At 37.1% G+C, this 11,752-nt stretch overlaps 1 non-coding gene across 1 annotated transcript; it reads left to right on the top strand.

The window, feature by feature from the left end:
* Positions 1-982: 982 nt before the first annotated feature.
* LOC121207505 (small nucleolar RNA R71) lies at positions 983-1,089 on the top strand. Its single transcript, XR_005902595.1, has one exon. It is a non-coding gene; the product is annotated as a small nucleolar RNA R71 (small nucleolar RNA).
* The last annotated feature ends 10,663 nt before the right edge of the window (positions 1,090-11,752 follow it).

The raw sequence follows: 11,752 nt of genomic DNA, 5'->3' as shown, positions 1-11,752 counted from the left end.
TACGAAAGAGCTTCAATAAACGGTAAGTTAATATGTAGCTTCTTTAATAATTTAAGGAATTTACTGAATTATTCTTTTGTGTGGTCTTTCCTTTTCATATTTGGGTATGGCACACGAGGTTTGTACTCTTTACTTACAGGTTTCTGGTCATTGTGGTCCACCTTACCCTTACCTTTACTTACCATAGTTTCTTGCCTTTGTTCTGGTTCAGGTGCAACTAACCCTTCCTCATCTTCAAAATGTAATTGCATTGATTTGCTCCCTTGGGTTAGATTCAATGTTACTCGGCAGGCTACCTTGTGGTCATTCAGATATCAATTTAGCGAGCTGACCTATCTAAGTTTTGAGCCCTTGGATCGAAGCTTGTTGATTTTTAAGTGCTGTCTCGGTATTCTAAAAATGAGTTTCTGACACTGAGATGAATTTTTTTAGCATCTCCTCAAGGTTCGGGTTTTTCTCTTGTTGGTAGGGTGGTTGTTGGAAGCCTGGAGGTGGTGGTGGTCACTGATTCCCTTTGCCTCCCCATGAAAAATTTGGGTGATTCCTTCATCCTGCATTGTAAGTATCGCTATACGGATTATTTTGAGATCGATGATTATTATCCATGTAATTTAACTGCCAGTTCTCCATGTTGTGGCCATAGGGTGGGTAATCTGAATTGCTTGATCCACCTCCACTTGCTTCACACTGCATTACTGGGTGAACCTGTGAAGAACCAAGAAAACCGTCAAATTTTCTGTTCAAAAGTTCTACCTGATTAGAGAGCATGGTGACCGAATCGATGTTAAAAATGCCAGCTATTTTCGTTGGCTTTGTCCTCATGACTTGCCATTGATAATTTTTCTGTGACATCTCTTCTATAAATTCATAAGCATCTTCAGGTGTTTTATTATTGATAGTCCCACCAGCAACTGTGTCAACAATTTGTCGAGTTGAAGGATTCAGGCTATTATGAAACGTTTGAACCTATAGCCAAAGTGGTAACCCATGGTGAGGGCATCTTCTCAAGAGGTCTTTGTATCTCTCCCATGCATCGTAGAGTGGTTTTAAATCCATCTGTACAAAAGAAGAGATATCATTACGTAATTTAGCCGTTTTACCCGGCAGAAAATATTTTAATAAAAACTTTTCGGTCTTTGTTCCCAAGTAGTGATTGACCCTCGTGGTAACGAATTCAACCACTGTTTAGCTATGTTTCTCAACGAAAAAGGGAATAACCGAAGGTGAATGGCGTCATCAGAAATTCTATTAATTTTAAATGTATCACATAGTTCCAAAAAGTTTGCCAAGTGAGCGTTGGGATCTTTGTCTTGCAAACCATCAAACTGAACAAATTGTTGTATCACTTGAATTGTGTTACGTTTCAGTTCAAAAGTATTTGCAGCTACAGCAGGTCTAACTATGCTCGATTCAGTTCCTATTAAAGAAGGTTTAGCATAATCATACATAGCGCGGAGCAGGATTCTGATTAACAGCAATTGTAGGAGGTAGCGGATTTTTTTGGTTTTCATCCATCTCCTCGGTTGTGGTTGAAGTATCGTCCTCTTGCTCTTCCTCTGTGTATCGTAAGCTTCGCCTTATTTCTCTTCGGCTTCTGCAAATTGTGCGATCGATCTCACTATCAAACAGTAATGGTCCCGACGGGTTTTTTCTAGTCATACACTATAAAAACCTGGCAAGAACGAATAAAAGAAAAATTAGAAAAGAAAATAAAAATTTAAATTGCAAATAAAGTAGAATGGCTAAAGTAATAAAAATCGAGTGTTCCTAATATCCTAGTTCCCTAGCAACGGTGCCAAAAACTTGATACGTGATATTCACGACATGTTTTAAAAATTTGTAATTAAGCATTCTTGAAACTAACTATTATCTCGATGAAGGCAAGTGTACCTATCGAACAGTAGTATAGCTTTAGCAAGACCGGATTGTCAAACCCAAAGGAACCAAGAGTATTAGTAATTACTTTCTTTTTATTATCTAGCCTAAAAATTAAGGGATTTGTTTATCTAAATTAATTAACTAAACTAAGAGTGCATAGAGAGAAATTGGGGAAAAGCTTTTGGGAAAATTCAATTGATTAGGACAATACCCAAGGAAAAATCCACCTAGACTTCACTTGTTATTTGACTCTGAATCAGACGATTTATTCATTTCACTTGATCTGTAGAAATCCCTAAGTTATATTATTATCTCTCTCGAGACTAATAACGTCTAACCCTAGGTTGATTAATTGAAATCTCTTTCTAATTAACACCTAGTGTTGCATTAACTCGATCTATAGATCCCCTTATTAGGTTTCACCCTAATCCAGCAAAATCTTATCACCCTATCTCTAGGCATGCAATCAACTCTGCTTAATTATGAAAAATTTACTCTTAGACAGGGTCTATTCTTCCTCTGAATAAGAGCATTAACTTGAATCAATATCTTGAAATATTAAAACAAGAATTAAGAGCACATAATTGAGAAAAAGTCAAATATTTATCATACAATTCAGATAATAATAACAAGATTCGCCTTAGGTTTCATTCCCCTTAGGTATTTAGGGGGTTTAGTTCATAATTATAGAAGAAAACATCTCAGAAGAATAATGAATAAAAAACATAAAGAAAACCCAAAACCCCTGAATGGAAATTGAAGGGAGATTTTCAGTCTTGATGATGAATCCGGCTTCTGAGATGGACCAATCGGCTTTGCTTGAGTAATTCCTTGCCTCCTACTCTGCGTCCCCCTTCCTAAGTGCCTCATCAGGTGTTTAAACAGGCTTTAGAATGCCTAAGAGCCCTCAAAATTGGCCTTTTCTGAATAGGGTTATACTTGGGCTCGATAGGGACACGCCCGTGTGCGATTACTCCAACCTACGGTCAAGGCTATTAAATAGGCACAGATGTGTAGTTTACCCGTGTAAGTTGTGCTTCGATCCTACCAAAGGGACACGACCGTGTGACACGCCCATGTGAGGAGGCCCAGGCCTTGTTGATTTCCCATGTGGGTCTATTGTCTCCGTTGTCGACCCTTTTCTCGCTGTTTTTACTCTCCTACGCTCACCTAAGTATAAAACATGAAATTAAAGAATTAGGAGCATCGAATTCACCAAATCTAAGGAGAAACCATCTATAAATGTGCTAAGCATAGGATAAAAACATGTATAAATTACAGTTTATCACCCCCTAACCAACCTGATGAGGAAGTGGCACGAGGTATGGCACCTGTAAGAGTTAGTAAAGCCCCTGTAGACAAGCTTAGAAAGTATGAGGCTGAAGAATTTAGGGCTAAAATAGATGATGATCCTGAAAGAGCCGAGTTCTGGCTCGAGAACACTACATGAGTATTAGACAAGTTATCTTGTACACCTAAAGAGTGTTTAAAGTGTGTTGTATCTCTTTTAAAGGATACTGCATACCACTGGTGGAAGACCGTATCTTCAGTGGTATCAAAGGAAAAATTTACTTGGAAATTTTTCCAATTGGAGTTTAAGAAGAAATACATCAGTCAAAGATTGGGAGACGGTTGGAGAGTCAACACACTATCATCTTTTCTAGCTTTGGATATAGATACTCTTATTTTGTTCAATGGCATGTATAGGGCTTTTGTTATTTTGTTATATGTGTCGTTTGATTAGCCAATATGAAGCCTTATAAAAGTATACATATTCACTTGTATATGTCCATGGAAATTGGCTCATTTTGGTGTAGGTTATGACCTACCAAATTGTGCATGTTATGTTCCATTGTTCATGTGATGATTAAATATGGTGTGATACAATTAGTCATATATAATATGACCAAATCACATGGGGTGGTTAGGCTACAATTTGGAAATGAGTTAAGATAACGAGCCAAGCTTAATTGAGTTAGAAGTCATGGAAATCCTTATTATAAAAGGGATAACCTAGCATGTATAAAAACCGATGAGATGAGGTTTACATGCAATGAAGCATATTAAGGTCATTTAAGAGTATAATTAGACTATGTCAAGTGTTATTGAAAACTATAAGTGGATATGCATATTAGAGGGTGACCAAAGGCTTGGAAAATAACCTAACAAGGTCCACACGGACAGACACACAGGTGTGTGTCTAGGTCGTGTGTGACACACGGACCGCCCCATGGGCGTGTGAAATGCCCATGTGTCCTCTGAACCTAAAAATACTAAGTTAGAATGCATGGTAGTAAACACACGGGTAAAGACACGGCCGTGTGTAGGGCACGAGCGTTTTTGGACACGAGCGACCACAACGGCATGTCTAAGCTATGTGAAGGACACTGGCCAGGGACACGGGCATGTGCTGGGCTATGTGAAAACCCCTGTAAGTTTGAAATAGAAAATAAATTCAATTAATTTCACGGGTAGGGGACACGGGCGTGTCCCAAAGCACACAAGCGTGTACATTGCCTCCACACGGGCGTGTGAGGCTTAACCTAGCAAATTTTCTAGGAACTTTCTCAGGTTCTCGGTTTGATTTCGGACCATTTTCAATGGATGTTTCGGGCGTTGTAGGCCCATAATAGGGACACTAAGATATTGTCTGATTGGGTTCAAATTGGAACGAAGTTTTATAAGCCGTATTTTCAAAAATTTTCGAGTACATGTCTAGTAACTCCTCGTACCTAGTCTCGATCTCGGGTATGGATAAGGGGTGTTACAGCGAGTGAGTATATGCTTGTCAAAAAATTTAAGCACTGCCTTTGCATCATCCTTTGGGGCTGCAACAACTTCAACCCACTTTAAGACATAGTCAACAGCTACTAATATATAAAGATTTCCAAATGAACTTGGAAATGGTCCCATGAAATCCATACCCCAAACATCAAATAATTCAACCACCATAATTAGCTGCTACAACATTTCATTACGTCAAGATATAGAACCTATGTGCTGACACCTGTCGCATTGATTCACAAAATTGTGGGTGTGTTTGAATAATGAAGGGCATTAGAATCCTTATTGGAGAACCTTAGCGACAGTTCCCATGCCACCAAAATGACCTCCATAAGGAGTATCATGACGGTGCTTCAGGATTGAAAGCATCTCCTCTTCTAGAGCACAACACCGAATAATGTTGTCTTTGCATACCTTGAATAAATACGGTTCATTCCAATGATACTTCTCTACTTCACGAAGAAATTTGTCTTTTTAATGGCCTGTGACACCCAATAGAAGTTTTCCACATAGTAAATAATTAACCAGATCTGCATACCAATGGGTTGCACCTACAACAAATAACTTCTCATCTGGGAATGCATCAACAATTTCAAGTATGTTTCCATCTTCACTGCCAACTTCCAATCGAGATAGATGGTCTGCAACTTGATTTTCTGAACACTTACGGTATTTTATCTTGATGTGAAATTTTTGCAACAGTAATATCCAGTGTATCAATCTTGGTTTTGTATCCTTATTCGCAAAAAGATATCTCAACACCGAGTGATCAGTAAATATGGTAACCTTTGTACCGACAAGATAAGAACAAAACTTATCGAAAGTAAAGACTACAGCCAGTAACTCTTTCTCTGTAGTGGTATAGTTGATTTGAGCCTCTGTAATAGTTTTTCTAACATAATAGATGGCGTGAAATATTTTTCCCTTACGTTGTCTTAGAACAACACCAATAGCAAAGTCTCTTGCATCGCACATAACTTCAAAAGGTTGGTACTAATCGGGTGCAATGACAATGGGCGCATTTACTAGCTGCGTCTTTAATTGAATTAATGCATCCAAACATACATCGTCAACGAAGAATTTTTTATTCTATTATGGCAATAAGAATAAGGGTTTTCCAATTTTCAAGAAATCTCTAATAAATCTTCGTTAAAACCCCGCATGCCCAAGAAATTTGTGAATACTTTTCACATTTTTCGGTGGAGGCAATTTTTCAATAATTTCCACTTGATCTTTTTTGACTTCAATTCCTTGACGAGAGATATGATGGCCTAACACAATGCCTTCTGTTGCCATGAAATGGCATGTTTCCCAATTTAGAACAAGATGTGTGTATTCACATTGCTGCAATACTTTATCCAAATTGTCAATGCAATGATAAAAATTAATCCCATAGACTAAGAAATCGTCCATAAAAACCTCTAAAAAGTCTTCAATCATGTTCGAGAATATTTCCACCATGCACCTTTGAAATATGGCTGGTGTGCTATAAAGACCGATAGACATTCGATAAAAAGCGAAAGTACCAAAGAGACAAATGAAGGTAGTTTTTTTCTTGATCCTCTGGTGCAATTGCAGTCTAATTGTATCTAGCATAGCCATCTAAGAAGCAGAAATAGGCTTTTCCAGCAAGCCTGTCGAACATTTGGTCAATGAAAGGAAGTGGGAAGTGGTCCTTCCTTGTGGCCATATTTGCGATAATCCATACAGACTCGCCATCCCATAAGAATGCATGTAGGAATTAATTCGTCTTTGTCATTGGTAACCACAGTGATGCCACTCTTCTTAGTAACACATTGCACTGGACTTACCCAAGTGCTATCAACAATAGGGTAAATAATTCCAGCATCAAACCATTTTATAATTTCTTTCTTAACAATTTCCTTCATCTTCTCATTTAATCTTCTTTGTTGTTCAATTGAGTGCTAGTCTTCATCTTCCAACTTGATCTTGTGCATGCAAAAAGATGGACTAATGCCTCGAACATCGGCAATACTTCAAGCAATAGCTCGTTTATATTGCTTAAGAATATGGACCAATTTCTCTTCTTGAGTTACATCCAGTGTTACAGAGACAATAACTAGAAGAGTATTATTATAACTAAGAAAGACATATTTAAGATGAGTAAGTAGTAGTTTCTAATCCAGAGTAGGAGCTTCATCGATAGATGGCTTGAAAATTAAACTCGTTCTATTGGCTAAGTCTAAGGATTCAATCTGCCATCTATGCCGGAGTTCACTATTATTAGCTTCAACCATGTGTCACAATCATCTACAAATTTATCATCAGATGTCGTTGCAAACTCCTCAGGAAGTATTGTGTATTGATCATTGAATTATGCCTCAATTAGATCATCTAGCACATTGACAGTATGACATTATTCTTTTTCCTTGCATGGAATAGATTCGAAAACACTGAAGGTAACGTGCTCATCATTAAGTTGCATGGTTAGTTCACCTTTGTAAACATCAGTAAGAGTTCGTCTGATGGCTAAAAATGGTCGTCCCAAGATTATGGGAACCTCCTTATCTACTTTTCAGTCAAGTATGATAAAATCGGCCAAAAAATAAATTTATCCATACGAACTAAGACATCTTTAATTTGCCCTGCAGCAAAGATCGATCAACTAGTTGCAATGTCACTGTAGTAGGTTTCATGTGACCAATTCTCAACTTTCTGAAAGTTGATAATGGCATTAGGTTGATGCTAGCCCCTAACTTGCATAAAGCCTTGCCTAAATAATGGTTGCCAATTGAACATGGAAAAGTAAAGCTCCAAGGATCTTTCATTTTGGGGGCAACTTATTTGTCAAAAGAACACTATAGCCCTCTGTGAGTGAAATAGTTTCTATGTCACTGAGCTTCTTCTTCTTAAACAAGAGCTCCTTCATAAATTTCCCATAATTCAGAATTTGCACAAGAGCGTCTACTAAAGGAACATTGACCTGAAGTCGCTTCATTGTGTTTAGGAACTATTGTTATTGCTTATCCTACTTATTCTCCTTGAATCTTTGTGGAAAAGGTAAGGGTGAAGAGACATTTGATGCGTCGACACCCTTGGTTGCGTCAACAGTTTCGAGGGTCGGACATTAGGCATATGAGTGACAACTTGTGGGACTTCTTTGTCTGGTACATCGACAAGCTTTTCAGATTCAACCTTCCCACTAGGGATCATTTGACCAGTGTTTGAGTTGTGACAGTAGAGTCTGTAGTTGGTTCGCCAGTTTGTTTACCACTCCTAAGCTTGATAGCCTTGTAGTGTTCTTTTCCCCTCGGACTGGGATTTTTCGTGTCACTAGGTAGTGTGCCTGGTGGTTAAGCATTTAGATTTGAAGCAAGTTTTCCTAATTGTGCCTCTAACGCTTGAATAGAATATGAATTCCCCTGCACAATAGCTTTTCTGAGAGTCATATGCTTCCGCATTAAAGCTTCAAGAGCTGTTAACGGGTCAGAAGGCAAAGCCTGCGTGTACTGTTGTCATCAATGTTCTTGACCATGTTGATTCAGTATTGAAGAATGTTATGGTTGTGTCTAGGTGTGGTATGGATGCATCTGGCCCTGTTGTGAGTGCATCTAAGTGTGCTAATTGTAGTTTTGCTATTGAAGATTGTAATTCCTTTGTCTTAAATTATAATTGCCTTGAGTAGATTTACTCCTATATCTGAATGTGGCAACATTTTTTCCAGCATTCTGAGTTCCCTAAGGTTGTTGATTGCGTGCGGAATTATTATAAGAGTTGTCATGAGAATTGTTGCGGATGTTACTGACATAAAAGGCATTCTCTACATGTTGTGGAAAATCTTCATAGCTGTGATTGTCATTGCACATCTTACAACAAAAGGTAGGAACATCAACTTGTTGAGCGACTTGTATAGGTGCAACCTCACTAGCCCCTTATATATTTTTTATCATATTTTCAAAAGAAGAAACTTGAGCACTAAGTGCAAATATTACGTCCAATTCAATAACTCCCGAAATAGCTTTTGCTTGTGCAGCTCTAGAGATTAGATATTTGTAATCATTTTGAGTAATTCTCTCCAAAATTTCAATAGCATCATTATAAGTACAATCCAGCAAAGGTCCATTGGCTGATGCGTCGACAAGATTCCTCTTGTGTAAATTTAGCCCATTATAAAAAATCTCAATTTGTGTTTCCTGTTGAATGCCGTGCATAGGACAATGTCGAAGAAAAGATTTATAATGTTCCCATGTAGTGTGAAGATTCTTATTGTCTAGCTGATGATAAGCTGTAATATCATTATAGAGACGAGCATTCATTGTCAATAGGTTAAATTGCAAAACAAACTATGTTGCTAGTGCATTCCAAGAAGTAATTGATCCGGTAGGTAACCCAAAAAACCATGTACGAGCTCTTCCCTGCAAGGAATAAGGAAATGACTGCATCTTCAATGCGTTATCAGGAACGCCTTGTTGACTAGAGGAAGCACAAATCAATAAAAATTATTTTAGATGTTCTCGTGCATCTTCATGTGGCAGTCCAGCATATTGCCCAGTAGAATTCAACATTTGGAACATTACTAGCTTGAGCTCAAAATTTCCAGCTTGGATTGCTGGCCTAACAACTCCTAGTTGTAAATCATCCAAGACAGATACTACAAAATCTCGTATAGTCCTCTTTTGTATTTGACCGTCTTGCTGCAATAGTGGGTCATTAGCATTTTGGTTCTGCATTAGGGGTATAACTGCAATGTTTCTTGGCAAAGCCATATTCTTTTGTTTTTATAGTCTCCTCCAAACAGTTCTTTCAATTTCTGGATCAAAATCAACAATAAACTATGAATTGCTTTTGGTCATACAACACCTAAAATAAAATGTGAAAATAAAAACAAAACGAAAACAAGTTAGTAGCAACTAAATATTATGAAATAAAAATAAACATCAAACAAACGCTATCCCCGTCAACGGCGTCAAAACTTGATCGGCTATTTAACGCCACAACAATAATTGTTAAGTGTACACTGTCAATGCAAGTATGGTAGATAAATATGAGTCTGTCAGATATAGTTCCCAGGAGGATGGTTGTCTTTTGTCTATTAATGTCAGTGCAATAAATAGATAAAATGAGATAAACTGTGAGAGTAGTTGTTGAAGCAATAACTTCAAAATAATAAGATAAAATATGATAGTGAGAAACTGGGATCCCCAATGTGAATATTCAACATAATGCTAAGTGCTCACAAGGTAAAAGGGATATTTTATTATCGATGCATTAAACTGCAATGAATATCTTACCAAGCTTAACTTCTATATTTAATCTAAGACTTAAACATGCACATTAGCCACACCTAATCCTCTAATCCTCTAATCCTCTAATCCTCTAATCCTCTAGCAACTTGTGTTGTCATGCTTGTTAGCTTGAACTGTCACCATACCTTCCAGTGTCAGTGACTGCAATAACATTTCCATGCTAAAAACATTCAAACTCAAAGATTAAACCGTAGAAGCAAGATTGAATAAAATAACAAAAAACCTAGAAATCATGTGTACTTCCATACTAACATGAAATTGAAAGTAATCACCAGCATTAGAAAAGAAAAAAATGAAAGAAACAAGTGAAGAATACTATTCCTAAACAACTTGTTGAATCCATCTATTCCCTCTTGTGTCTAGACAACTCGACTTGAGTCTATGTATTCCCTCTTGTTCGTACTTAGGGCTCCTCGTCAAGAGCTGGTCTGCATCCTTTTCATGTCGGTTCATCCGTAGGAGCTTAAGCTGCCATAGCCAAAAGCTTCACGAGGTAAGTTGAAGAAGATGATCCATAAAGCTCTCTCCTTTTTCTGAATATTTATCTCTTTTTTCCCCCAAATAGCCCAGGTGTCCTTTCATCAGAATCACACTGCCTTTGTACGTACAAGTTAGTTGTACCAGATTGGACAGCTCACACATTTTTGTTCCTATCAGGACAACTGTCAGGTGCGGCGACAATTCTGGGCATAATCTGAAATTACTTATGCAGTGACATCAGTACCAAAATATGAAAAAATTAAGGATAAATAGGCTGAGATCAATTGAGTTATAAAATGTAATTTACTAAACTAAAAATGCTAAAATATGTGCTAAAGATAACTAAATGGGTACAAATTAACTTATAAGTAGGAGAAAACATATGTTATTTCTAGTACTATTACCTGGGTATTGTTTTGATTCTTGGTTGTAAATAGATTATTTTCTTATTTTGTTCTTTGCTGTGTTCTTTAGTTAATTTCATTAGTTAATTTTAGCTTTCAATCAATCACTCTAATTTGTCCGTTAAATAATAGAATTTAGTCCTCGTGGGAACGATATCTTTGCTCACTGTAGCTATATTATCAATTTATAAGTGCACTTGCCTTAGTCAGATTTTTATTTGGTTTACGACTACATCAAGTTTTTGGCATCATTGCTGGTGACTAAAATATTAGGAAATCTTTATTATTTTAGCCTTTTTTATTTTTATTTTGATATTTTTAATTTAAATTTTACATTCTAATATTGCGTTTGTTTGCTTCTAGTAGGTTCTTTTGATTTATGACTAGAGGAAACCCGATGGATCCATTACTTTTTTATAGTGAGATCAAAAAGACTACTCGAAGATACCGTAGAGAGGTTAGAGAAGCCAACCAAAATGAACAGAATATAGTAGACAATCAAGAGGAAAATGATATATCGTGGAGATGGGTGATATTCAAAATAATCAGCAGCTTCCTGCAACTCTTGCTCCTTGGACTATGTATGATTATGCTAAGTCAACTTTGATTGGGGCTGAATTGAGTATTTTGAGACCAACTATTGTTGCAAGGAATTTCAAGCTGAAGTCGAACACAATTCAGATGGTATAATAGCATGTTCAGTTTGATGGTTTGCAAGATGAAGATTCAAATACTCATTTGGCTAAATTTCTAGAGATTTGCGAGTAATATAAGATTAATGGCGCTACTGATGATGCCATACGCTTACGGTTGTTCCCATTTTCTTTGAGAAGTAAGGCAAAACAGTGGTTGAATTCATTTCCACGAGGTTCTATCATGACCTGGACTCAAATGATTAAGAAATTTTTGTTAAATATTTTCCATCGGCTAAAATAGCTA

Source organism: Gossypium hirsutum, chromosome A09 (genome assembly GCF_007990345.1).
Source record: "Gossypium hirsutum isolate 1008001.06 chromosome A09, Gossypium_hirsutum_v2.1, whole genome shotgun sequence".
NCBI classification, from domain to species: domain Eukaryota; kingdom Viridiplantae; phylum Streptophyta; class Magnoliopsida; order Malvales; family Malvaceae; genus Gossypium; species Gossypium hirsutum.
The sequence above is the reverse complement of the archived record's forward strand: the minus strand, read 5'-3'. Positions and strand labels throughout refer to the sequence as shown.